The sequence below is a fragment of the Leuresthes tenuis genome, unplaced genomic scaffold (assembly GCF_036924035.1).
Source record: "Leuresthes tenuis unplaced genomic scaffold, fLeuTen1.0.hap1 SCAF_32, whole genome shotgun sequence".
In the NCBI taxonomy this organism is placed as follows: Eukaryota; Metazoa; Chordata; class Actinopteri; order Atheriniformes; family Atherinopsidae; genus Leuresthes; species Leuresthes tenuis.
This window is the reverse complement of record NW_027325386.1, coordinates 303,023-327,317: the sequence shown is the minus strand read 5'-3', so window position 1 is coordinate 327,317 and position 24,295 is coordinate 303,023. Positions and strand designations below refer to the sequence as shown.

General features: G+C 42.5%; 4 non-coding genes across 4 annotated transcripts; all 4 read right to left on the bottom strand.

Moving 5' to 3' along the window:
- Positions 1–17,653: 17,653 nt before the first annotated feature.
- Positions 17,654–17,844, bottom strand: LOC140285170 (U2 spliceosomal RNA). Its single transcript, XR_011910309.1, has one exon. It is a non-coding gene; the product is annotated as a U2 spliceosomal RNA (small nuclear RNA).
- Positions 17,845–18,103: 259 nt separating this feature from the next.
- Positions 18,104–18,217, bottom strand: LOC140285191 (U5 spliceosomal RNA). The gene has a single exon (XR_011910329.1). It is a non-coding gene; the product is annotated as a U5 spliceosomal RNA (small nuclear RNA).
- A 390-nt stretch (positions 18,218–18,607) lies between these two features.
- On the bottom strand, positions 18,608–18,798 carry LOC140285172 (U2 spliceosomal RNA). The gene has a single exon (XR_011910311.1). It is a non-coding gene; the product is annotated as a U2 spliceosomal RNA (small nuclear RNA).
- A 308-nt stretch (positions 18,799–19,106) lies between these two features.
- On the bottom strand, positions 19,107–19,220 carry LOC140285184 (U5 spliceosomal RNA). The gene has a single exon (XR_011910323.1). It is a non-coding gene; the product is annotated as a U5 spliceosomal RNA (small nuclear RNA).
- Positions 19,221–24,295: the final 5,075 nt, after the last annotated feature.

The following is a 24,295-nucleotide window of genomic DNA, read 5'->3' as shown; positions in this document are numbered from 1 at the left end:
TATTTTCATATGCATGTGCAATGAAGAATTGCTTGTTGCTGATAAATGCAAAGAAGAACAGCTTACACATAGATGCTCACATATAGGCTGCTGAATGCAATGAAGACCTGCTTATCCAGTAAAGTTCAATGTCAATGTGTAATATTCAATTAGGATTTGCAAAACAGTGAAGTTAAACAATGAATGGGTCCATAGTCGGTATGAGAAGACTACAGGAATATTTACCTGGGTGTACGTTCAAACAGAGATGAAAAAATTGCGATAAATAATTGTTTGTTTGTTAGTATGTATATGAATGTTATGTGTATAAACTGTGTTGGGTTATAGTTACTCAGTGGTTTCTCAGTGAAACAACCGACGGGGGAAGCCTTGCGGTGACAACAAAAGCAGTGTTTTACTGATCAGTCAAGTTTTCCAGTGTACTCCATACAAACTGGTTGGCTACTGAAGGGATAGAAAATGGGGAATACTTGTTTTAAAGCAAACAAGGAATTAGATGGGAAAAATACATGTTTTAACGGGACCCAGACAATATTAAATACTCAGACAGATGGGAGAAGAAGTGTAGTTTTGTAGGAAATCACAAAATTATTACATAAAATTAGTGAAATCAATTGAAGAATGCCTTTCTGAAGAGCTGTTTACCACAGATGAGCAGCTTTGCGACCAAGCACATTGTAGATCGCTTTACTGCCAAAATGATCTAATTTAATGGATTGGTTTAGACATGCATAACAGCATTTTAAGAACAAAGAGAGAAACAAAAAGGGACAACGCTTCATGGTGGAAGGTGATGTATAAATAACTGTGTATATGATGAAGGAGAGACCATTTGAGCAGCACAGCCATTTCGCAGCACAGGGACAGCAGTCCAAGTTAAAGGATCTCCCACGTGGTATCACCTGTCACACTGTCTCAAGGCATCAAAAGAAGAAAAAAATCACCAAACTCAAGGACAAAGAGACGAAGACTCCGGTGAACGAAGAGAGAGGACTGACAAACCAGAAATACAAAAGGATGCTCGATATCAAGATCCAGAAGAAGAGGCTAACAATGCCACGAACACTTACGATGCTGGGAATGATGCCAGCAATGAACAGAGAAGAAGATTCAGTGTCATCAATCTGCAACACGTGCCTCTAATGAGGGGGTGAATATAGAATCCTCAACAATTACAACGTCTCTGGGAACTGTGACAACAACAAGGTTTAAACCATTTTGATATATATTGTAACCTATTGGCTAACGAATAGTGCTGAAAATGAGGTAAATCTAATCCACCACTGTCCTTGGTCTTCTATAGAGTTTTTAAACTAATACGTGGTGGTTTGTTTTTCCACAGAAATTTGGAGATGCATGAATCTAGTGACTTAAACCAAGTAGCAGATGGTTTTATGGGGATCATTGAGAACAAATAGTTAACTTTTGGTAGTATCATCATTTTAATGGTTGTAACTCTCCCCATAAGTGATATAGGTGAGGACTTCCAACGAGAGAGATCGTCCTCTACTCTCTTTAATAATTGCACATAATTTAGCTTTGTTAGCTCTGAGAGCCTGGAGGAAATGTTTATGCCTAAATATCTAATATTTCCTGACTGTAAAGTGATCACAGGTATATTCTGGACCCTGCAGTTAATGGGCAGAACTTTGGTCTTAGACCAGTTGATAGAGTAGTCAGAAAGTGCTGAGAATTTATTTATGAGTGTGATCGTGTGAGTGAGAGACGTCTGTGAGTTCTGAAGGAAAAGGCTCCCGGAGGGCCTCTGCCCTATGCTTATGGGGGCTCTTTCCGGGGGATTCCTCTGCAGTCTTCTGGGTGAATGCATGGTTGCCCCTGCGGTGGGCTTCCTGGGTTCTGTGCTCTGTGGGGGCTGCTGGTGGCCTGGGTCTTGTGGCCCTCTCTGCCTGCTTCTGATTGCTTGGGGGGGCAGTGGATTGTGGCCCTGTACGCTTATACACTCATAACTAAGCACGGTTATCATGTAGGTCCTGTGCCATGGGTGTTGCATGTTCTCGCACACACACACACACATTCATTAGTCCAGTAGCATGGTCGCTAAGCAGTTGATGTATTATCATGTCGTCTCAGGTCATCTATATCCACAGCTGTGTTGTATGCGATTGCCGCTTCTTGTGCTTGTTTTTGTTTCTTTGTGTGTTTGTTTTTTCTCTGCTTGTCTGCTTTCAGGTGCTCCTGGTGGCGCTAAGCCTGGAATCCCCTCAGAGGCCATGGATTGTTGTCTGTTTTGTTTTTTACAGGTGTAGCAGCTGGTTGTCTGGTTTTTGTTTCTATTTTTGTTCTCTTTCCTCTTCTTTCCTCTTCTTCTTTCCTTGTCCCCCGGTCCGGTTCAGTTCTATTACATGTCATATATTGTAAACAGAAATAAATAAATGGGCATCAAGGGGAGCTTTACATTTATAAAACTTCCCTTGGCAAAGCAAATCTGTTTGGCATCAAAGGTATTCAGACTACAATTCTGCTGCCATAATGCTGAACAGGACAAGGGAAAAAAAAAAAAAAAGTAAAGAAGACAGTTCTGCCGAAAGCCAAGGACTAGACCTGTTCTAAGTTCTATACTTTTTAAAAGGGGCGTGTTTATCAACTATAGAATTAGAAGATTTACAAAAATGGTCAAGTGCTAGATCTTCATCTGGGATTTTAACAGTGTCATGAACTATTCAACAGATCAGTTAAAAAAAAGCCTGCTCATGGAGATGTTTCAGGATCTGGATACCAACCGTGGACCTAATGTTTTCATTTTTGCAATTCTGATACAAGCTATTGAGCAGTGATAACTAACACCAAGTTCAGATACTGCGGATTTTCTACCTTTGATTTGTTAAGATTGAGCCAATCAGGGACAACCTTGAAGGATCTCTTAAGTTTGGTTTAGTAGGATCAGTAATTACCTGAGAAAGGTTGATATTGGTACACACCTTTTTTAAATGATCAGAGGCAGAGTTCAACTTGTTTAAATTAAAATTGCCACACAGAGATTGGGTTTAGGCCACATGCACACAGAATGACCTCAACAAATATAAGAAATATTAAACATTTACACATGGATTTTTGAATACATGTAGAGGAATGATACTTTGAAATGTGCTCATTGCGGAGTTATGCTCAGTTGAGTAATGAAGGTTGAACTATTCTGGGAAAGAGGTTCTATTCCCAGCGTCATAATGGACACTCCTGATATAGAAGGTTTCGCTAACGCATTGGAATTGTTTTACTATTTTCATATGCATGTGCAATGAAGAATTGCTTGTTGCTGATAAATGCAAAGAAGAACAGCTTACACATAGATGCTCACATATAGGCTGCTGAATGCAATGAAGACCTGCTTATCCAGTAAAGTTCAATGTCAATGTGTAATATTCAATTAGGATTTGCAAAACAGTGAAGTTAAACAATGAATGGGTCCATAGTCGGTATGAGAAGACTACAGGAATATTTACCTGGGTGTACGTTCAAACAGAGATGAAAAAATTGCGATAAATAATTGTTTGTTTGTTAGTATGTATATGAATGTTATGTGTATAAACTGTGTTGGGTTATAGTTACTCAGTGGTGTCTCAGTGAAACAACCGACGGGGGAAGCCTTGCGGTGACAACAAAAGCAGTGTTTTACTGATCAGTCAAGTTTTCCAGTGTACTCCATACAAACTGGTTGGCTACTGAAGGGATAGAAAATGGGGAATACTTGTTTTAAAGCAAACAAGGAATTAGATGGGGAAAATACATGTTTTAACGGGACCCAGACAATATTAAATACTCAGACAGATGGGAGAAGAAGTGTAGTTTTGTAGCAAATCACAAAATTATTACATAAAATTAGTGAAATCAATTGAAGAATGCCTTTCTGAAGAGCTGTTTACCACAGATGAGCAGCTTTGCAACCAAGCACATTGTAGATCGCTTTACTGCCAAAATGATCTAATTTAATGGATTGGTTTAGACATGCATAACAGCATTTTAAGAACAAAGAGAGAAACAAAAAGGGACAACGCTTCATGGTGGAAGGTGATGTATAAATAACTGTGTATATGATGAAGGAGAGACCATTTGAGCAGCACAGCCATTTCGCAGCACAGGGACAGCAGTCCAAGTTAAAGGATCTCCCACGTGGTATCACCTGTCACACTGTCTCAAGGCATCAAAAGAAGAAAAAATCACCAAACTCAAGGACAAAGAGACGAAGACTCCGGTGAACGAAGAGAGAGGACTGACAAACCAGAAATACAAAAGGATGCTCGATATCAAGATCCAGAAGAAGAGGCTAACAATGCCACGAACACTTACGATGCTGGGAATGATGCCAGCAATGAACAGAGAAGAAGATTCAGTGTCATCAATCTGCAACACGTGCCTCTAATGAGGGGGTGAATATAGAATCCTCAACAATTACAACGTCTCTGGGAACTGTGACAACAACAAGGTTTAAACCATTTTGATATATATTGTAACCTATTGGCTAAGGAATAGTGCTGAAAATGAGGTAAATCTAATCCACCACTGTCCTTGGTCTTCTATAGGGTTTTTAAACTAATACGTGGTGGTTTGTTTTTCCACAGAAATTTGGAGATGCATGAATCTAGTGACTTAAACCAAGTAGCAGATGGTTTTATGGGGATCATTGAGAACAAATAGTTAACTTTTGGTAGTATCATCATTTTAATGGTTGTAACTCTCCCCATAAGTGATATAGGTGAGGACTTCCAACGAGAGAGATCGTCCTCTACTCTCTTTAATAATTGCACATAATTTAGCTTTGTTAGCTCTGAGAGCCTGGAGGAAATGTTTATGCCTAAATATCTAATATTTCCTGACTGTAAAGTGATCACAGGTATATTCTGGACCCTGCAGTTAATGGGCAGAACTTTGGTCTTAGACCAGTTGATAGAGTAGTCAGAAAGTGCTGAGAATTTATTTATGAGTGTGATCGTGTGAGTGAGAGACGTCTGTGAGTTCTGAAGGAAAAGGCTCCCGGAGGGCCTCTGCCCTATGCTTATGGGGGCTCTTTCCGGGGGATTCCTCTGCAGTCTTCTGGGTGAATGCATGGTTGCCCCTGCGGTGGGCTTCCTGGGTTCTGTGCTCTGTGGGGGCTGCTGGTGGCCTGGGTCTTGTGGCCCTCTCTGCCTGCTTCTGATTGTTTGGGGGGGCTGTGGATTGTGGCCCTGTACGCTTATACACTCATAACTAAGCACGGTTATCATGTAGGTCCTGTGCCATGGGTGTTGCATGTTCTCGCACACACACACACACATTCATTAGTCCAGTAGCATGGTCGCTAAGCAGTTGATGTATTATCATGTCGTCTCAGGTCATCTATATCCACAGCTGTGTTGTATGCGATTGCCGCTTCTTGTGCTTGTTTTTGTTTCTTTGTGTGTTTGTTTTTTCTCTGCTTGTCTGCTTTCAGGTGCTCCTGGTGGCGCTAAGGCTGGAATCCCCTCAGAGGCCATGGATTGTTGTCTGTTTTGTTTTTTACAGGTGTAGCAGCTGGTTGTCTGGTTTTTGTTTCTATTTTTGTTCTCTTTCCTCTTCTTCTTTCCTTGTCCCCCGGTCCGGTTCAGTTCTATTACATGTCATATATTGTAAACAGAAATAAATAAATGGGCATCAAGGGGAGCTTTACATTTATAAAACGTCCCTTGGCAAAGCAAATCTGTTTGGCATCAAAGGTATTCAGACTACAATTCTGCTGCCATAATGCTGAACAGGACAAGGGGAAAAAAAAAAAAAAGTAAAGAAGACAGTTCTGCCGAAAGCCAGGGACTAGACCTGTTCTAAGTTCTATACTTTTTAAAAGGGGCGTGTTTATCAACTATAGAATTAGAAGATTTACAAAAATGGTCAAGTGCTAGATCTTCATCTGGGATTTTAACAGTGTCATGAACTATTCAACAGATCAGTTAAAAAAAAGCCTGCTCATGGAGATGTTTCAGGATCTGGATACCAACCGTGGACCTAATGTTTTCATTTTTGCAATTCTGATACAAGCTATTGAGCAGTGATAACTAACACCAAGTTAAGATACTGCGGATTTTCTACCTTTGATTTGTTAAGATTGAGCCAATCAGGGACAACCTTGAAGGATCTCTTAAGTTTGGTTTAGTAGGATCAGTAATTACCTGAGAAAGGTTGATATTGGTACACACCTTTTTTAAATGATCAGAGGCAGAGTTCAACTTGTTTAAATTAAAATTGCCACACAGAGATTGGGTTTAGGCCACATGCACACAGAATGACCTCAACAAATATAAGAAATATTAAACATTTACACATGGATTTTTGAATACATGTAGAGGAATGATACTTTGAAATGTGCTCATTGCGGAGTTATGCTCAGTTGAGTAATGAAGGTTGAACTATTCTGGGAAAGAGGTTCTATTCCCAGCATCATGATGGACACTCCTGATATAGAAGGTTTCGCTAACGCATTGGAATTGTTTTACTATTTTCATATGCATGTGCAATGAAGAATTGCTTGTTGCTAATAAATGCAAAGAAGAACAGCTTACACATAGATGCTCACATATAGGCTGCTGAATGCAATGAAGACCTGCTTATCCAGTAAAGTTCAATGTCAATGTGTAATATTCAATTAGGATTTGCAAAACAGTGAAGTTAAACAATGAATGGGTCCATAGTCGGTATGAGAAGACTACAGGAACATTTACCTGGGTGTACGTTCAAACAGAGATGAAAAAATTGCGATAAATAATTGTTTGTTTGTTAGTATGTATATGAATGTTATGTATATAAACTGTGTTGGGTTATAGTTACTCAGTGGTGTCTCAGTGAAACAACCGACGGGGGAAGCCTTGCGGTGACAACAAAAGCAGTGTTTTACTGATCAGTCAAGTTTTCCAGTGTACTCCATACAAACTGGTTGGCTACTGAAGGGATAGAAAATGGGGAATACTTGTTTTAAAGCAAACAAGGAATTAGATGGGAAAAATACATGTTTTAACGGGACCCAGACAATATTAAATACTCAGACAGATGGGAGAAGAAGTGTAGTTTTGTAGGAAATCACAAAATTATTACATAAAATTAGTGAAATCAATTGAAGAATGCCTTTCTGAAGAGCTGTTTACCACAGATGAGCAGCTTTGCGACCAAGCACATTGTAGATCGCTTTACTGCCAAAATGATCTAATTTAATGGATTTTTTTAGACATGCATAACAGCATTTTAAGAACAAAGAGAGAAACAAAAAGGGACAACGCTTCATGGTGGAAGGTGATGTATAAATAACTGTGTATATGATGAAGGAGAGACCATTTGAGCAGCACAGCCATTTCGCAGCACAGGGACAGCAGTCCAAGTTAAAGGATCTCCCACGTGGTATCACCTGTCACACTGTCTCAAGGCATCAAAAGAAGAAAAAATCACCAAACTCAAGGACAAAGAGACGAAGACTCCGGTGAACGAAGAGAGAGGACTGACAAACCAGAAATACAAAAGGATGCTCGATATCAAGATCCAGAAGAAGAGGCTAACAATGCCACGAACACTTACGATGCTGGGAATGATGCCAGCAATGAACAGAGAAGAAGATTCAGTGTCATCAATCTGCAACACGTGCCTCTAATGAGGGGGTGAATATAGAATCCTCAACAATTACAACGTCTCTGGGAACTGTGACAACAACAAGGTTTAAACCATTTTGATATATATTGTAACCTATTGGCTAAGGAATAGTGCTGAAAATGAGGTAAATCTAATCCACCACTGTCCTTGGTCTTCTATAGGGTTTTTAAACTAATACGTGGTGGTTTGTTTTTCCACAGAAATTTGGAGATGCATGAATCTAGTGACTTAAACCAAGTAGCAGATGGTTTTATGGGGATCATTGAGAACAAATAGTTAACTTTTGGTAGTATCATCATTTTAATGGTTGTAACTCTCCCCATAAGTGATATAGGTGAGGACTTCCAACGAGAGAGATCGTCCTCTACTCTCTTTAATAATTGCACATAATTTAGCTTTGTTAGCTCTGAGAGCCTGGAGGAAATGTTTATGCCTAAATATCTAATATTTCCTGACTGTAAAGTGATCACAGGTATATTCTGGACCCTGCAGTTAATGGGCAGAACTTTGGTCTTAGACCAGTTGATAGAGTAGTCAGAAAGTGCTGAGAATTTATTTATGAGTGTGATCGTGTGAGTGAGAGACGTCTGTGAGTTCTGAAGGAAAAGGCTCCCGGAGGGCCTCTGCCCTATGCTTATGGGGGCTCTTTCCGGGGGATTCCTCTGCAGTCTTCTGGGTGAATGCATGGTTGCCCCTGCGGTGGGCTTCCTGGGTTCTGTGCTCTGTGGGGGCTGCTGGTGGCCTGGGTCTTGTGGCCCTCTCTGCCTGCTTCTGATTGTTTGGGGGGGCTGTGGATTGTGGCCCTGTACGCTTATACACTCATAACTAAGCACGGTTATCATGTAGGTCCTGTGCCATGGGTGTTGCATGTTCTCGCACACACACACACACATTCATTAGTCCAGTAGCATGGTCGCTAAGCAGTTGATGTATTATCATGTCGTCTCAGGTCATCTATATCCACAGCTGTGTTGTATGCGATTGCCGCTTCTTGTGCTTGTTTTTGTTTCTTTGTGTGTTTGTTTTTTCTCTGCTTGTCTGCTTTCAGGTGCTCCTGGTGGCGCTAAGGCTGGAATCCCCTCAGAGGCCATGGATTGTTGTCTGTTTTGTTTTTTACAGGTGTAGCAGCTGGTTGTCTGGTTTTTGTTTCTATTTTTGTTCTCTTTCCTCTTCTTCTTTCCTTGTCCCCCGGTCCGGTTCAGTTCTATTACATGTCATATATTGTAAACAGAAATAAATAAATGGGCATCAAGGGGAGCTTTACATTTATAAAACTTCCCTTGGCAAAGCAAATCTGTTTGGCATCAAAGGTATTCAGACTACAATTCTGCTGCCATAATGCTGAACAGGACAAGGGGAAAAAAAAAAAAAAGTAAAGAAGACAGTTCTGCCGAAAGCCAGGGACTAGACCTGTTCTAAGTTCTATACTTTTTAAAAGGGGCGTGTTTATCAACTATAGAATTAGAAGATTTACAAAAATGGTCAAGTGCTAGATCTTCATCTGGGATTTTAACAGTGTCATGAACTATTCAACAGATCAGTTAAAAAAAAGCCTGCTCATGGAGATGTTTCAGGATCTGGATACCAACCGTGGACCTAATGTTTTCATTTTTGCAATTCTGATACAAGCTATTGAGCAGTGATAACTAACACCAAGTTCAGATACTGCGGATTTTCTACCTTTGATTTGTTAAGATTGAGCCAATCAGGGACAACCTTGAAGGATCTCTTAAGTTTGGTTTAGTAGGATCAGTAATTACCTGAGAAAGGTTGATATTGGTACACACCTTTTTTAAATGATCAGAGGCAGAGTTCAACTTGTTTAAATTAAAATTGCCACACAGAGATTGGGTTTAGGCCGCATGCACACAGAATGACCTCAACAAATATAAGAAATATTAAACATTTACACATGGATTTTTGAATACATGTAGAGGAATGATACTTTGAAATGTGCTCATTGCGGAGTTATGCTCAGTTGAGTAATGAAGGTTGAACTATTCTGGGAAAGAGGTTCTATTCCCAGCATCATGATGGACACTCCTGATATAGAAGGTTTCGCTAACGCATTGGAATTGTTTTACTATTTTCATATGCATGTGCAATGAAGAATTGCTTGTTGCTAATAAATGCAAAGAAGAACAGCTTACACATAGATGCTCACATATAGGCTGCTGAATGCAATGAAGACCTGCTTATCCAGTAAAGTTCAATGTCAATGTGTAATATTCAATTAGGATTTGCAAAACAGTGAAGTTAAACAATGAATGGGTCCATAGTCGGTATGAGAAGACTACAGGAACATTTACCTGGGTGTACGTTCAAACAGAGATGAAAAAATTGCGATAAATAATTGTTTGTTTGTTAGTATGTATATGAATGTTATGTGTATAAACTGTGTTGGGTTATAGTTACTCAGTGGTGTCTCAGTGAAACAACCGACGGGGGAAGCCTTGCGGTGACAACAAAAGCAGTGTTTTACTGATCAGTCAAGTTTTCCAGTGTACTCCATACAAACTGGTTGGCTACTGAAGGGATAGAAAATGGGGAATACTTGTTTTAAAGCAAACAAGGAATTAGATGGGAAAAATACATGTTTTAACGGGACCCAGACAATATTAAATACTCAGACAGATGGGAGAAGAAGTGTAGTTTTGTAGGAAATCACAAAATTATTACATAAAATTAGTGAAATCAATTGAAGAATGCCTTTCTGAAGAGCTGTTTACCACAGATGAGCAGCTTTGCGACCAAGCACATTGTAGATCGCTTTACTGCCAAAATGATCTAATTTAATGGATTGGTTTAGACATGCATAACAGCATTTTAAGAACAAAGAGAGAAACAAAAAGGGACAACGCTTCATGGTGGAAGGTGATGTATAAATAACTGTGTATATGATGAAGGAGAGACCATTTGAGCAGCACAGCCATTTCGCAGCACAGGGACAGCAGTCCAAGTTAAAGGATCTCCCACGTGGTATCACCTGTCACACTGTCTCAAGGCATCAAAAGAAGAAAAAATCACCAAACTCAAGGACAAAGAGACGAAGACTCCGGTGAACGAAGAGAGAGGACTGACAAACCAGAAATACAAAAGGATGCTCGATATCAAGATCCAGAAGAAGAGGCTAACAATGCCACGAACACTTACGATGCTGGGAATGATGCCAGCAATGAACAGAGAAGAAGATTCAGTGTCATCAATCTGCAACACGTGCCTCTAATGAGGGGGTGAATATAGAATCCTCAACAATTACAACGTCTCTGGGAACTGTGACAACAACAAGGTTTAAACCATTTTGATATATATTGTAACCTATTGGCTAAGGAATAGTGCTGAAAATGAGGTAAATCTAATCCACCACTGTCCTTGGTCTTCTATAGGGTTTTTAAACTAATACGTGGTGGTTTGTTTTTCCACAGAAATTTGGAGATGCATGAATCTAGTGACTTAAACCAAGTAGCAGATGGTTTTATGGGGATCATTGAGAACAAATAGTTAACATTTGGTAGTATCATCTTTTTAATGGTTGTAACTCTCCCCATAAGTGATATAGGTGAGGACTTCCAACGAGAGAGATCGTCCTCTACTCTCTTTAATAATTGCACATAATTTAGCTTTGTTAGCTCTGAGAGCCTGGAGGAAATGTTTATGCCTAAATATCTAATATTTCCTGACTGTAAAGTGATCACAGGTATATTCTGGACCCTGCAGTTAATGGGCAGAACTTTGGTCTTAGACCAGTTGATAGAGTAGTCAGAAAGTGCTGAGAATTTATTTATGAGTGTGATCGTGTGAGTGAGAGACGTCTGTGAGTTCTGAAGGAAAAGTAATACATCATCAGCATAAAGACTTATTTTATGCTCAATATTTTGGGATTGGATGCCTTTAATATTTCTATCTTGTCTGATAGAAGCTGCTAAAGGTTTGATGAAAATAGCAAAAAGTGAGGGAGAAAGTGGGCAACCTTGTCTTGTACCTCTCTGCAGACTGAAGCTTGGAGAAGTTTGATCATTTGTCCTGACACTTGCATTTGGGGAGCTATATAATATCCTTATCCAGTTGATGAAGTGTGACCCAAACCCGAATTTGTTTAATGCTGCGAATAAAAGTTTCCAGTTCACTCCATCAAATGCTTTTTCTGCATCTATAGAGTCGATTGTGGCTTCCAAGTTGTTGATGGTAGAATAGTCTTTGAGATTAATGATCCGGTTTGTGAATGAACCGTTGTGCCTACTGCTCTTCAGCCTGTCAAATGAAATGTATAATTTGAAACGTGACAAATGAACGAAGACCCAAGGAGTTGAGTCGTAAACAAATCAATACTGTTTCCTGTGCAAGGACCCGTCAGCCGAGGAGTTGAGTCATGAACGAATCAATACTGTTTCCTGTGCGAGGACCCGTCTCCCGAGGAGTTGAGTCGTGAACGAATCAATACTGTTTCCTGTCCTGCTGACTGAGCTTATGAAGCTGCCGCCTGCCATGTGGTGAGGAAGGGTACTGCATGAAAATGAACGAATCACTCACTGAGACAACTCGTTACTCCCGAGTCATATAAAAAATTAGTTTATATCGAACGAATCGCTCACGAACGATACATCACTATCTATTTGACGAGTTATGCATGAATTCGGATTTTGCAATAAAATTAATTCCTTCTCTCAAACCAAGTTCAAACTGCTTTGTCCTTCATATTTATCTACTTCTAATCTAGTTTCAACAATAAACAACACTGTATTTTGTAGTATGAAAAAGAACCAGACCTAATTTTCAGCAATTAGCTTCTCTCGAGGAGATATGAAGGAATACAGATTTTGCTATAAAATGAAATACTTCTATCAAACTGACTTAAAACGGTTTGTTCTTATTTCTTCATTTCTGATGAAGTTTCAACAATAAACAACAAACTTTGTATTATGAGAAAGAACCAGACTTATTCTTCAGGAATCCGAAAATAAGCTCTATTTCACGAGTTATGCACAAATTCGGATTCTCCTATAAAACAAATTCCTTAACTCAAACCAAGTTAAGACTGCTTTGTCCTTCATATTTATTCATGTCTAATCAAGTTTCAACAATAAACAACGTTGTACTTTGTAGAATGAGAAAGAACTTCTTCAGCAATAAGCATCTCTCGACATATGACGAAATACAGATTTTGCTATAAAATTAATTCCTTCTATCAGCCTGACTTAAAACTGTTTGTCCTCCTTATTTATCCACTTCAAATCAAATTTCAAAAATTAAAAAAATTTTGTAGTTTGAGAAAGAACAACTTAATCTTCAGCTATCAGTATAAAAAGAGGGTAAGAAAAGGTGCAAATGCCAACCATACATCACTAAAAGGTGGAGCGGAAGTATTCGGCTGCAAGTAGGTGTGACTGTTCGACCATAATTTGTAAAAAGCGGGTAAGAAAAGGTTCGAATGCCCGACTATATATTAACAAAAGCGGAAGGAGAGATCTTCGGATGAGAGTGGGTGAGAATTTCCAACCATAATCTATAAAATGCGGTGAAAAAAAAGGTGTGAATACCCCATAGAACACTAAAAGGTGGAGCGGAAGTGTTCGGCTGCAAGAAGGTGTGAATGTCCGACTATATTTGGTGAAAAGCAGGTGAAGCAACGTCTGAATGCCCAACCTTACATCATCAAAAGCGAGATCAGAGGTGTTTGGCTGCAAGAAGGCCATAGTTTGCCAAAAGCGGGTAAGGTGCGAATGACCGACTAAATATCAACAAAAGTGGGGGCGGAGGTCTTCGGATGCAAGTGGGTGTGAATATCCCACCATACAAGTATGGTGTAGAGGAAGCTGTGAATGGCCGACCATAGTAGAAAGCGGGTGAGAGAAGGTGCGAATGTCAAACCATACATGATCAAAACAGTGAGCGGAGGTGTTTGGCTGCGACAAGGTGTGAATGTCCACCCATAATTAATGAAAAGCGGGCAACAAGTAGGTTCGAATGCCCAACCATACATCATCAAAAGCAGGAGTGGATGTGTTCGGCTACAAGAAGGTTTGAATATCCGACCATAGTTTGTAAAAAGCGGGTAAGAAAAGGTTTGAATGCCCGAACATACACCATCAAAAGAGGGAGCGGAGGGGTTCCGCTGTAAGAAGGTGTGAATGTCCGACCATAGTTGGTAAAAAGCGGGTAAGAAAAGGTTAAAATACCCGACTGTACACAATCAATAGCGGGAGCGGAGTTGTTCGGCTACTAAAAGGTGTGAAAGTCCGACCAGGGTTTGTAAAAAGCGGGTAAGAAAAGGTGCGAATGCCCGACAATGTATGATCAAAAGAGGGAGCGGAGGTGTTCAGCTGCAAGAAGGTCTGAATGTCCATCAATAATTGCTAGAAAACATGAAAGAAAATTTTCTAATATCAAACCGCACATGATCATAAGCGGGAGAGGAGGTGTTCAGCTGCAAGAAGGTGTGAATGTCCACCCATAATTACTGAAAAATGGTTTGTAAAAAGCGGGTAAGAAAAGGTATGAATGCCTGACTATACACCATCAAATGCGGGAACGGTTTTTCGGCTGTGAGTAGGTGTGAATCTCCGACCATAATTGCTGAAAAATGTGTTAGAAAAGGTAAGAATGCCGGTCCATACATCATCAAAAGCGAGAAAGGTGGTGTTCGGCTGCAAGTACGTGTGAATGTCCAGCCATAATTACTCACAAACGGGTAAGAAAAGGTAGTATTGCCAGACCATACATGATCAAAACAGGGAGCGGAGGTGGTTCAGCTGCAAGAAGGTGTGAATGTCCGACTAAAGTTTGTAAAAAGCGGATAAGACAAGGTGCGAATGCCTGACAATGTATGATCAAAAGAGTGAGCGGAGGTTTTCGGCTGCAAGAAGTTCTGAATGTCTACCCATAATTCCTGAAAAATGGGTAAAAAAAGGGTCCGAATGCCCAACCATACATCATCAAAAGCAGGAGTGGATGTTTTCGGCTACAAGAAGGTTTGAATGTCCATCAATAATTGCTTTAAAACAGGAATGAAAATTTTCGAATATCAAACCGCACATGATCATAAGCGGGAGAGGAGGTGTTCAGCTGCAAGAAGGTGTGAATGTCCACCCATAATTCCTGAAAAATGGGTAAAAAAAGGTGCGAATGCCCAACCATACATTATCAAAAGCAGGTGTGAATGTCAGATCATAATTTGCAAAAAGCTGATGAGAAAAGGTGAGAATGCCTGACTATACACCATCAAATGCGGGAGCAGAGGTGTTCGGCTCTGAGTAGGCGTGAATGTCCGACCATAATTGCTGAAAAATGTGTTAGAAAAGGTAAGAATGCCGGAACATACATCATCAAAAGCGGGAGAGGTGGTGTTCAGCTGCAAAAAGGTGTGAATGTTCGACTAAAGTTTGTAAAAAGCGGGTAAGACAAGGTCCGAATGCCCGAACATACACCATCAAAAGAGGGAGCGGAGGTGTTCCGCTGTAAGAAGGTGTGAATGTCCAAACCATAGTTGGTAAAAACCGGGTAAGAAAAGGTTGAAATACCCGACTGTACACAATCAAAAGAGGGAGCGGAGTTGTTCAGCTAAGAGATGGTGTGAAAGTCCGACCATGGTTTGTAAAAAGCGGGTAAGAAAAGGTTCGTATGCCCTAATATACACTATCAAAAGCAGAAGCGGAGGTGTTCGGCTGCAAGAAGGTGTGAACGTCCAACCAAAGTTTGTAAAAAGCAGTTAAGAAAAGTTTCGAATATCTAACCAAACATAATCAAAAGCGGGAGCAGAGCTGTTCGACTGCAAGTAGGTGTGAATGTCAGATCATAATTTGCAAAAAGCTGATGAGAAAGGGTGAGAATGCCTGACTATACACCATCAAATGCGGTAGCGGAGTTGTTCGGCTGTGAGTAGGTGTGAATGTCCGACCATAATTGCTGGAAAATGTGTTAGAAAAGGTAAGAATGCCGGTCCATACATCATCAAAAGCGGGAGAGGTGGTGTTCGGCTGCAAGTAGGTGTGAATGTCCAGCCATAATTACTCCCAAACGGGTAACACCGAGAGTCCGAAAAGGAAATATAGATCACCCTACTCACTTTTCACCTAAAGAAATGAAGGAAGAGCTAGTTTCCCAAGAAATAACCTGAGTGTGTAATTTGTTTTGATAACTTAGAAAAACGAAAATGACATACCTACTTTCCTTTATCCCTTTAATGGTTCTCACCTTCTCAACACTAAATGTGAGAAGTGTGAAATCAAAGACAAGAGCCCAGAGTATTTTATCCTTCTTAGACTCCATAAAATCAGATGTGTTTTTAATACAAGAATGTGGACTACCTTTTTTAAAAAACCATAGACAATGGGAGGAAATGTGGCCCCATTTATCGATATGGAGTGGTTCAAATCAAAATAAAAATGATGGTGTGGCCATTCTAATTAAAAATCCGCATGTTCTGGTGAAAGGTAGCACAGTGGTGAGAGACGGACGGGCACTTTTAGCACACTTGAATTTTATGGGGCAAGACTTTAACCTCTTAAATATTTATGGTTTCAATGGAAAAATGACAGGTATGACCTTTTAGAAGATATACAGCTTTACATGCTAGGGCAAGTACCTTTAGTTGTAGCAGGATTTTAACTGTATCTTGAGCAGGAAAGATAGAAAAAGAGCAGGGGGAGATTTTAAAGTGGATAAGACTTCGATTTTACTTCAGGGCATATGCAGGGATTTTAAGCTTACTGACTGTTTTAAAACCATGCATCCCAGAGAGGAGGGCTTCACCTGGTTTAGTCATGATGGCACCAGAGCCTCTCGCATCGATTATTTCTTTACTAGAGATTGCCCACCCACTGATGTTAGATTAACCCCTGTTTTCTTTTCAAACCACCTTATGCTCTCCTGCACCCTTTCACCCCCTTCTGGTGTGACGGTAGGACGTGGTCTGTGGAAACTCAACTGTTCCCTGTTGGAGGATGAAATCATAGTCAGTCAGTACAGGGAATGTTATAAAGAGTGGCAGACCCTTCAAGACCTCTACGAAACACATGCACAATGGTGGGAAATGGTGAAGGAAACGACCCAGACTTTTTTTAAACAGCAAGGTAAACGTAAAAAAAGGAAAGAGAATAGATGTATGATGGGACAACAGAAACGCTTACAGCGCTACTTTAAACTAAATCAGTGTGGCATAAACTTTAATGAAGAAATCAAAGATGTCAAAAAGGAAATGTCAGTTTTAGCAGAAATAAAGAGTAAAGGAATTTTTGTAAGAAGCAGGGAGCAGGAAATTGAGGAAGGTGAAAAATGCACACGGTACTTTTTTAAGAAAGTTATAAATAAAAAGGAGTGTATTCAAAATCTAAAAAGAGAAGATGGGTTTTGAACAAAATCCACACAAGAGATGATTGAAACTGTACATACCTTTTATAGTAACATGTACAAAGAGAAACCAGTGCACTTGGAAACATCGGCAGAAATTTTAAAATTCGTTGACAAAACCGTAAAAGAGAATGCACACTTGACACAGGATTTTACTGCTTTAGAGTTAAAAAAAATGCCTAACAGGTTTTAAGAGAAGTCGAGCTCCGGGTTTAGACGGGCTTCCTGCAGAATTCTATCTGACCTTTTGGGACCTTTTATCATCAGACATTTTAGATGTTTTTAAAGATTTTGAAAAACTCGACCGACTGCCTGACAGTTTTAGAGTGGGAATAGTGACTCTACTTTATAAAAAAAATGATAAGACTGACCTAAAGAATTGGAGGCCCATCACACTTTTAAACTTTGACTGTAAACTTTTTAGCAAGGTTTTAGCGACACGGATGTCCTCTGTTTTAGAGGAGGTAATTCACCCAGACCAGGCTTGTGCAATCTCAGGGAGACAACTCACTGACAGCCTCGTACTGATTCGAGACATCATTGATTACGATAGAGAAAGAAACACCCGGCTTGTCATCTTAAATTTAGACTTTGAAAAAGCTTTTCATCAGGTCTCGCATCAATATCTCTTTCAGGTGTTGCAGCCATCGAATAGGACCCTGAAACTTCCATCCTGCACCGCTGTTTGCTTTTTCACAAGAGCAGAGAAGATCGCACCGTTCCCAGCGGCACTGCAGTACCGGGTCGATGCTTGGAGTGAACGGAGCCAGCTCCTTTTTCAACTCCTATTGCTAAAAATCCATTTAATATGTAGTCCTCGTATAGAGGACATATCAAATATTAAACTGATAAGAACAGATACCACACTTGATCTTAGCCAAAAGGCCGAGAAGCGATAACTGTCCACTGGTTCACGTCCGAGGGCCCTTCCTGGCACAATGCGCACTTGTAGCGGTGTTCTTTTTAGTGTCACTTTGCACCTCCGCACTGAGCACTCTTCAGCCCTTTTAAATGGTATAACTTTGCACTCCTGCACGCTCCAGCAAGCACCATTCAAGCAACAACGTCAGCACAGTCGCAACAAGTAAGGCGACTCTACTCAGAGAAGTCACTCTGCACAGTAACAAGATTTCTTTTGCACAGACAGAAAGGGCTTCACCCGCAAAGGTAAAGCCTGCCAAAAATAGAAACAACTCACTAGTGCTGCTCTCCACGGAAGTCTTTAGTAAAAGGCGAAAGACTTGTACGTTATGAAGAGAAACCAGAGTACGATTATCCGTCACTGCAGGAGCAGGGCATCAGGCTAGTTGGCATAGCCACCTTCCCCATGGTGAGCTTTGCTTGGTAGAGACGTTTGCTCCCCCCCCTTGCTCCTCGGCTGACCAAGTAGGGACAATCGGGCCCTATTCGATGGCTGCCTTGTCTTTTACTCTGTGCAAAAGACAAGGCAGCAACAAAAACACCATGGGAACACCGTATTGAGGCTTTTTTCTGACCGCTCATTCGGTGTCGCGTTTCTTTCAAGCAATTCTCCCGGTTAGCCCGCACTCGGCTTGCTCCCAGAGCCGTGTTAAAGTCTACTTCGCATTCACACTCTCTTCTCAGCAGACTAAAAGAAACTTCCATCCTGCACCGCTGTTTGCTTTTTCACTAGAGCAGAGAAGAGCGCACCGTTCCCAGCGGCACTGCAGTACTGGGTCGATGTTTGGAGTGAACGGAGCAAGCTCCTTTTTCAACTCCTATTGCTAAAAATCCATTTAATATGTAGTCCTCGTATAGAGGACATATCAGAAATTAAACTGATAAGAACAGATATTACACTTGATCTGAGCTAAAAGACCGAGAAGCGATAACTGTCCACTGGTTCACGTCCGAGGGCCCTTCCTGGCACAATGCGCACTTGTAGCGGTGTTCTTTTTATGGCCATAGGTGGCCAGAGTGTCACTTTGCACCTCCGCCCACCCGCTGCACTGAGCACTCTTCAGCCCTTTCAAATGGTATAAATTTGCACTCCCGCACGCTCCAGCAAGCACCATTCAAGCAACAACTTTGCACTCCAGCTTCGAACATCGGCACAGTCGCAACAAGTAAGGCGACTCTACTCAGAGAAGTCACTCTGCACAGTAACAAGATTTCTTTTGCACAGACAAAAAGGGCTTCACCCGCAAAGGTAAAGCCTGCCAAAAATAGAAACAACTCATTAGTGCTGCTCTCCACGGAAGTCTTTAGTAAAAGGCGAAAGACTTGTACGTTATGAAGAGAAACCAGAGTACGATTATCCGTCACTGCAGGAGCAGGGCATCAGGCTAGTTGGCATAGCCACCTTCCCCATGGTGAGCTTTGCTTGGTGGAGACGCTTGCTCCCCCCCCTTGCTCCTCGGCTGACCAAGTAGGAACAATCGGGCCCTATTCGATGGCTGCCTTGTCTTTTACTCTGTGCAAAAGACAAGGCAGCAACAAAAACACCATGGGAACACCGTATTGAGGCTTTTTTCTGACCGCTCATTCGGTGTCGCGTTTCTTTCAAGCAATTCTCCCGGTTAGCCCGCACTCGGATTGCTCCCAGAGCCGTGTTAAAGTCTACTTCGTATTCACTCTCTTTTCTCAGCAGACTCTTGGGATTTTATCAATAAAATTATTTCCTTCACTCAAACTATGTTAAAACTGCTTTGCGAGACCTGATGAAAAGCTTTTTCAAAGTCTAAATTTAAGATGACAAGCCGGGTGTTTCTTTCTCTATCGTAATCAATGATGTCTCGAATCAGTACGAGGCTGTCAGTGAGTTGTCTCCCTGAGATTGCACAAGCCTGGTCTGGGTGAATTACCTCCTCTAAAACAGAGGACATCCGTGTCGCTAAAACCTTGCTAAAAAGTTTACAGTCAAAGTTTAAAAGTGTGATGGGCCTCCAATTCTTTAGGTCAGTCTTATCATTTTTTTTATAAAGTAGAGTCACTATTCCCACTCTAAAACTGTCAGGCAGTCGGTCGAGTTTTTCAAAATCTTTAAAAACATCTAAAATGTCTGATGATAAAAGGTCCCAAAAGGTCAGATAGAATTCTGCAGCAAGCCCGTCTAAACCCGGAGCTCGACTTCTCTTAAAACCTGTTAGGCATTTTTTTTAACTCTAAAGCAGTAAAATCCTGTGTCAAGTGTGCATTCTCTTTTACGGTTTTGTCAACGAATTTTAAAGTATCATTCCTCTACATATATTCAAAAATCTATGTGTAAATGTTTAATATTTCTTATATTTGTTGATGTCATTCTGTGTGCATGTGGCCTAAACCCAATCTCTGTGTGGCAATTTTAATTTAAACAAGTTGAACTCTGCCTCTGATCATTTAAAAAAGGTGTGTACCAATATCAACCTTTCTCAGGTAATTACTGATCCTACAAAACCAAAGAGATCCTTCAAGGTTGTCCCTGATTGGCTCAATCTTAACAAATCAAAGGTAGAAAATCCGCAGTATCTGAACTTGGTGTTAGTTATCACTGCTCAATAGCCTGTATCAGAATTGCAAAAATGAAAACATTAGGTCCACGCTTGGTATCCAGATCCTGAAACATCTCCATGAGCAGGCTTTTTTTTAACTGATCTGTTGAATAGTTATATGACACTGTTAAAATCCCAGATGAAGATCTAGCACTTGACCATTTTTGTAAATCTTCTAATTCCATAGTTGCTAAACACGCCCCTTTTAAAAAGTATAGAACTTAGAACAGGTCTAGTCCCTGGCTTTCGGCAGAACTGTCTTCTTTACTTTTTTTCCCCTTGTCCTGTTCAGCATTATGTCAGAAGAATTGTAGTCTGAATACCTTTGATGCCAAACAGATTTGTTTTGCCAAGGGAAGTTTTATAAATGTAAAGCTCCCCTTGATGCCCATTTATTTATTTCTGTTTACAATATATGACATGAACTGAACTGAACCGGACCGGGGGACAAGGAAAGAAGAAGAGGAAAGAAGAGGAAACAGAACAAAAATAGAAACAAAAACCAGACAACCAGCTGCTACACCTGTAAAAAACAAAACAGACAACAATCCATGGCCTATGAGGGGAATCCAGCCTTAGCGCCACCAGGAGCACCTGAAAGCAGACAAGCAGAGAAAAAAACAAACACACAAAGAAACAAAAACAAGCACAAGAAGCGGCAATCGCATACAACACAGCTGTGGATATAGATGACCTGAGACGACATGATAATACATCAACTGCTTAGTGACCATGCTACTGGACTAATGAATGTGTGTGTGTGTGTGTGAGAACATGCAACACCCATGGCACAGGACCTACATGATAACCGTGCTTAGTTATGAGTGTATAAGCGTACAGGGCCACAATCCACAGCCCCCCCCCCAAGCAATCAGAAGCAGGCAGAGAGGGCCACAAGACCCAGGCCACCAGCAGCCCCCACAGAGCACAGAACCCAGGCAGCCAGGCAGCCCACCGCAGGGGCAACCACGCATCCACCCAGAAGACTGCAGAGGAAGCCCCCGGAAAGAGCCCCCATAAGCATAGGGCAGAGGCACTCCGGGAACCAGGGGCAACAGCCCACCGACCCCGCCAGGCCCCAGCCGCCCAGACATGGGCCGTGCACTGGACCTGGGCCCCAGGAGCCCGAGCGCCCCCAAACCCCCCGGCAGAGGCCCCACCCAATACCCAGGAGGGCCAAGCGCCCCAGACAGCCACAAAGTGGGTCAGCGCCTGCCCCAGCGCCCCTGGCCAAGTGCCCTGGGAGTCAAGACGTGCCCACAGGTGGGTGAAGTCGCGAGCAGTGGGGAGAGGCAACGCTGATGCCCCATCGGGAGAAACACAGGCAGGCCAGGCGACAGCAAGTCCCAGATCCAGGCCCAATCATTACCACACACACTTTCACGTCCCATACATCCACACATCCACACATCCTACCTCCCTCGAATCTGCTGGGGTGTAGTGCAGCGGGCACACCAGGAGGCCAGCAACCCCCCAGCCACCACAGACCCCGAACCAGCAGAACAATTAATTAATCCTCCTGGCCCCTCCTGCCCCGAGCAGACACCAGGAAGCAGGGGTGTGCGAAGAAGACCCCTCCCCTCACCCTTCTGGCTCTTCAATATTTTCTAATAGTGAGCAATTAAAATTGAGGGGCAGCCAAACTTGTAGAACTGGGAGCGCGGCACTCTGGGCAGCCTACATACCCAAAGAGCCCCGCCCACCAGATGCCACTCAGTGTAACCACCCCCCAAGACCTAATGTGTGTGTGTGAGTGTGTTTGATAAGTAGTAATGTCTAAGGTGTAATTAAAACAGGGGCAGGGAACTGCAGAGTGCAACCAAAGGGGACCACCTACGTGGCCCCATCCACTACACCCCACCGAACACACACGCCCCCAAAACCCTTCATGTGTGAGTGTGTGCTGTGTACAGGAGCCAGAAGGGAGGGGGGTATGGGGATATATACCGGGGGAGCTACTCTCCCCCAGAGAGGGCAGCCAGGGACTGGCTGCAATAGGCATCCCTGCTACCTGGGAGCCAACAATGGGCAGGAGGGCCTGATGTCCACCAGGCTCGGGGCCTGCAGCGACCATATTCCGGGAGCTACTGTACCCCCAGAAGGTACGCATCCCGCCCCACCCCACTCAACCCAACCCCACCCAGGAGGACCTCTACAAAAAACAAACAAACAAACCACCCGGTCACACCAGTCGCAGCAGCCCGGGCCTGAGACCCAACATCACACAGCAACCCACCACCACCACTATGTGATAAAACTAATCAGAGGGGACCAGAGAGAATGAAATTCAGCCAATTGATGTTTTGAGGAGGCAGACATTGTTTCCATGCTAATATAATCTAAAAGAAAATTTCTAAACTGGTTAATACACAGATTGTTCTTCGCTTTCCAGTTCATGAGAATAGTTTTCTTTGCGATACATAACACTGTGACAACCATGTGTGCTGAGTTAATTTCCATGTTGATGTTGTCTAAGTCACCCAGTATGCACAGTGTGGGGCATGCAGGGATGCTACACTTTAGCCATGTTGATAGGTCCTCACAGACTTCAAGCCAGAACTTCTGGACAGGCGCAGAAAACCACAAAGCGTGTGCATAATCATCAGGTGTGTTATCTGTGCAATGTGAGCAGATGTTTGAGTGTGTTAGACCCATCCTGAACATCCTTTGTCCTGTATAGTGTGTTCTATGAAGGATTTTGTATTGTATGAGCTGTAAATTAGGATTTCGAGTCTTTATGAAGGTGTTCAAACATATTTGTGGTTAGAAGCTATGACCAGAACTGATGGATAAATCTGCCTCCCATTTTGAGGATGGAAGAGACATTGTGTCATCTATCTTAGACAATAATTTATATATTTTTGATAGTAGTTTTGGGGTACAGATGCTTAGAAATTCTGCTACCCTAGTCGGGGGTTGTAAGTCTGGTTGGTGGAGGATATATCCATCCATCCATCCATCATCTGCCGCTTATCCGGGGGTCGGGTCGCGGGGGCAGCAGCTTGAGCAGAGAAACCCAGACGTCTCTGTCCCCGGCCACTTCCTCCAGCTCTTCCGGGGGGACCCCGAGGCGTTCCCAGGCCAGCCGAGAGACATAGTCTCTCCAACGTGTCCTGGGTCTCCCCCGGGATCTCCTCCCAGTGGGACGTGCCCAGAACACCTCCCCAGGGAGGCGCCCAGGGGGCATCCTAACCAGATGCCCGAGCCACCTCATCTGACTCCTCTCAATGCGGAGGAGCAGCGGTTCTACTCCGAGCCCCTCCCGGATGACTGAGCTTCTCACCCTATCTCTAAGGGAGAGCCCAGACACCCTGCGGAGGAAACCCATTTCGGCCGCTTGTATTCGCGATCTTGTTCTTTCGGTCACTACCCACAACTCGTGACCATAGGTGAGGATGGGAACGTAGATTGACCAGTAAGTAGAGAGCTTCGCCTTCTGGCTCAGCTCCCTCTTCACAACGATGGGTCGGTGCAGAGCCTGCAACACTGCAGGCGCCGCACCGATCCGCCCGTCAATCTCCCGCTCCATTCGTCCGTCACTCGTGAACAAGACCCCGAGATACTTGAACTCCTCCTCTTGGGGAAGGATCTCATTCCCGACCCGGAGAGAGCATTCCACCCTTTTCCGGCTGAGAACCATAGTCTCGGATTTGGAGGTGCTGATTCTCATCCCAGCCGCTTCACACTCGGCTGCGAATCACTCCAGTGAGAGCTGAAGGTCACGGCCTGACGACGCTAACAGAACCACATCATCAGCAAAAAGCAGAGACCCGATTCTGAGGTCGCCAAATGGGACACCCTCAACGCCCTGGCTCCGCCTAGAAATTCTGTCCATAAAAGTTAGGAACAGAATCGGT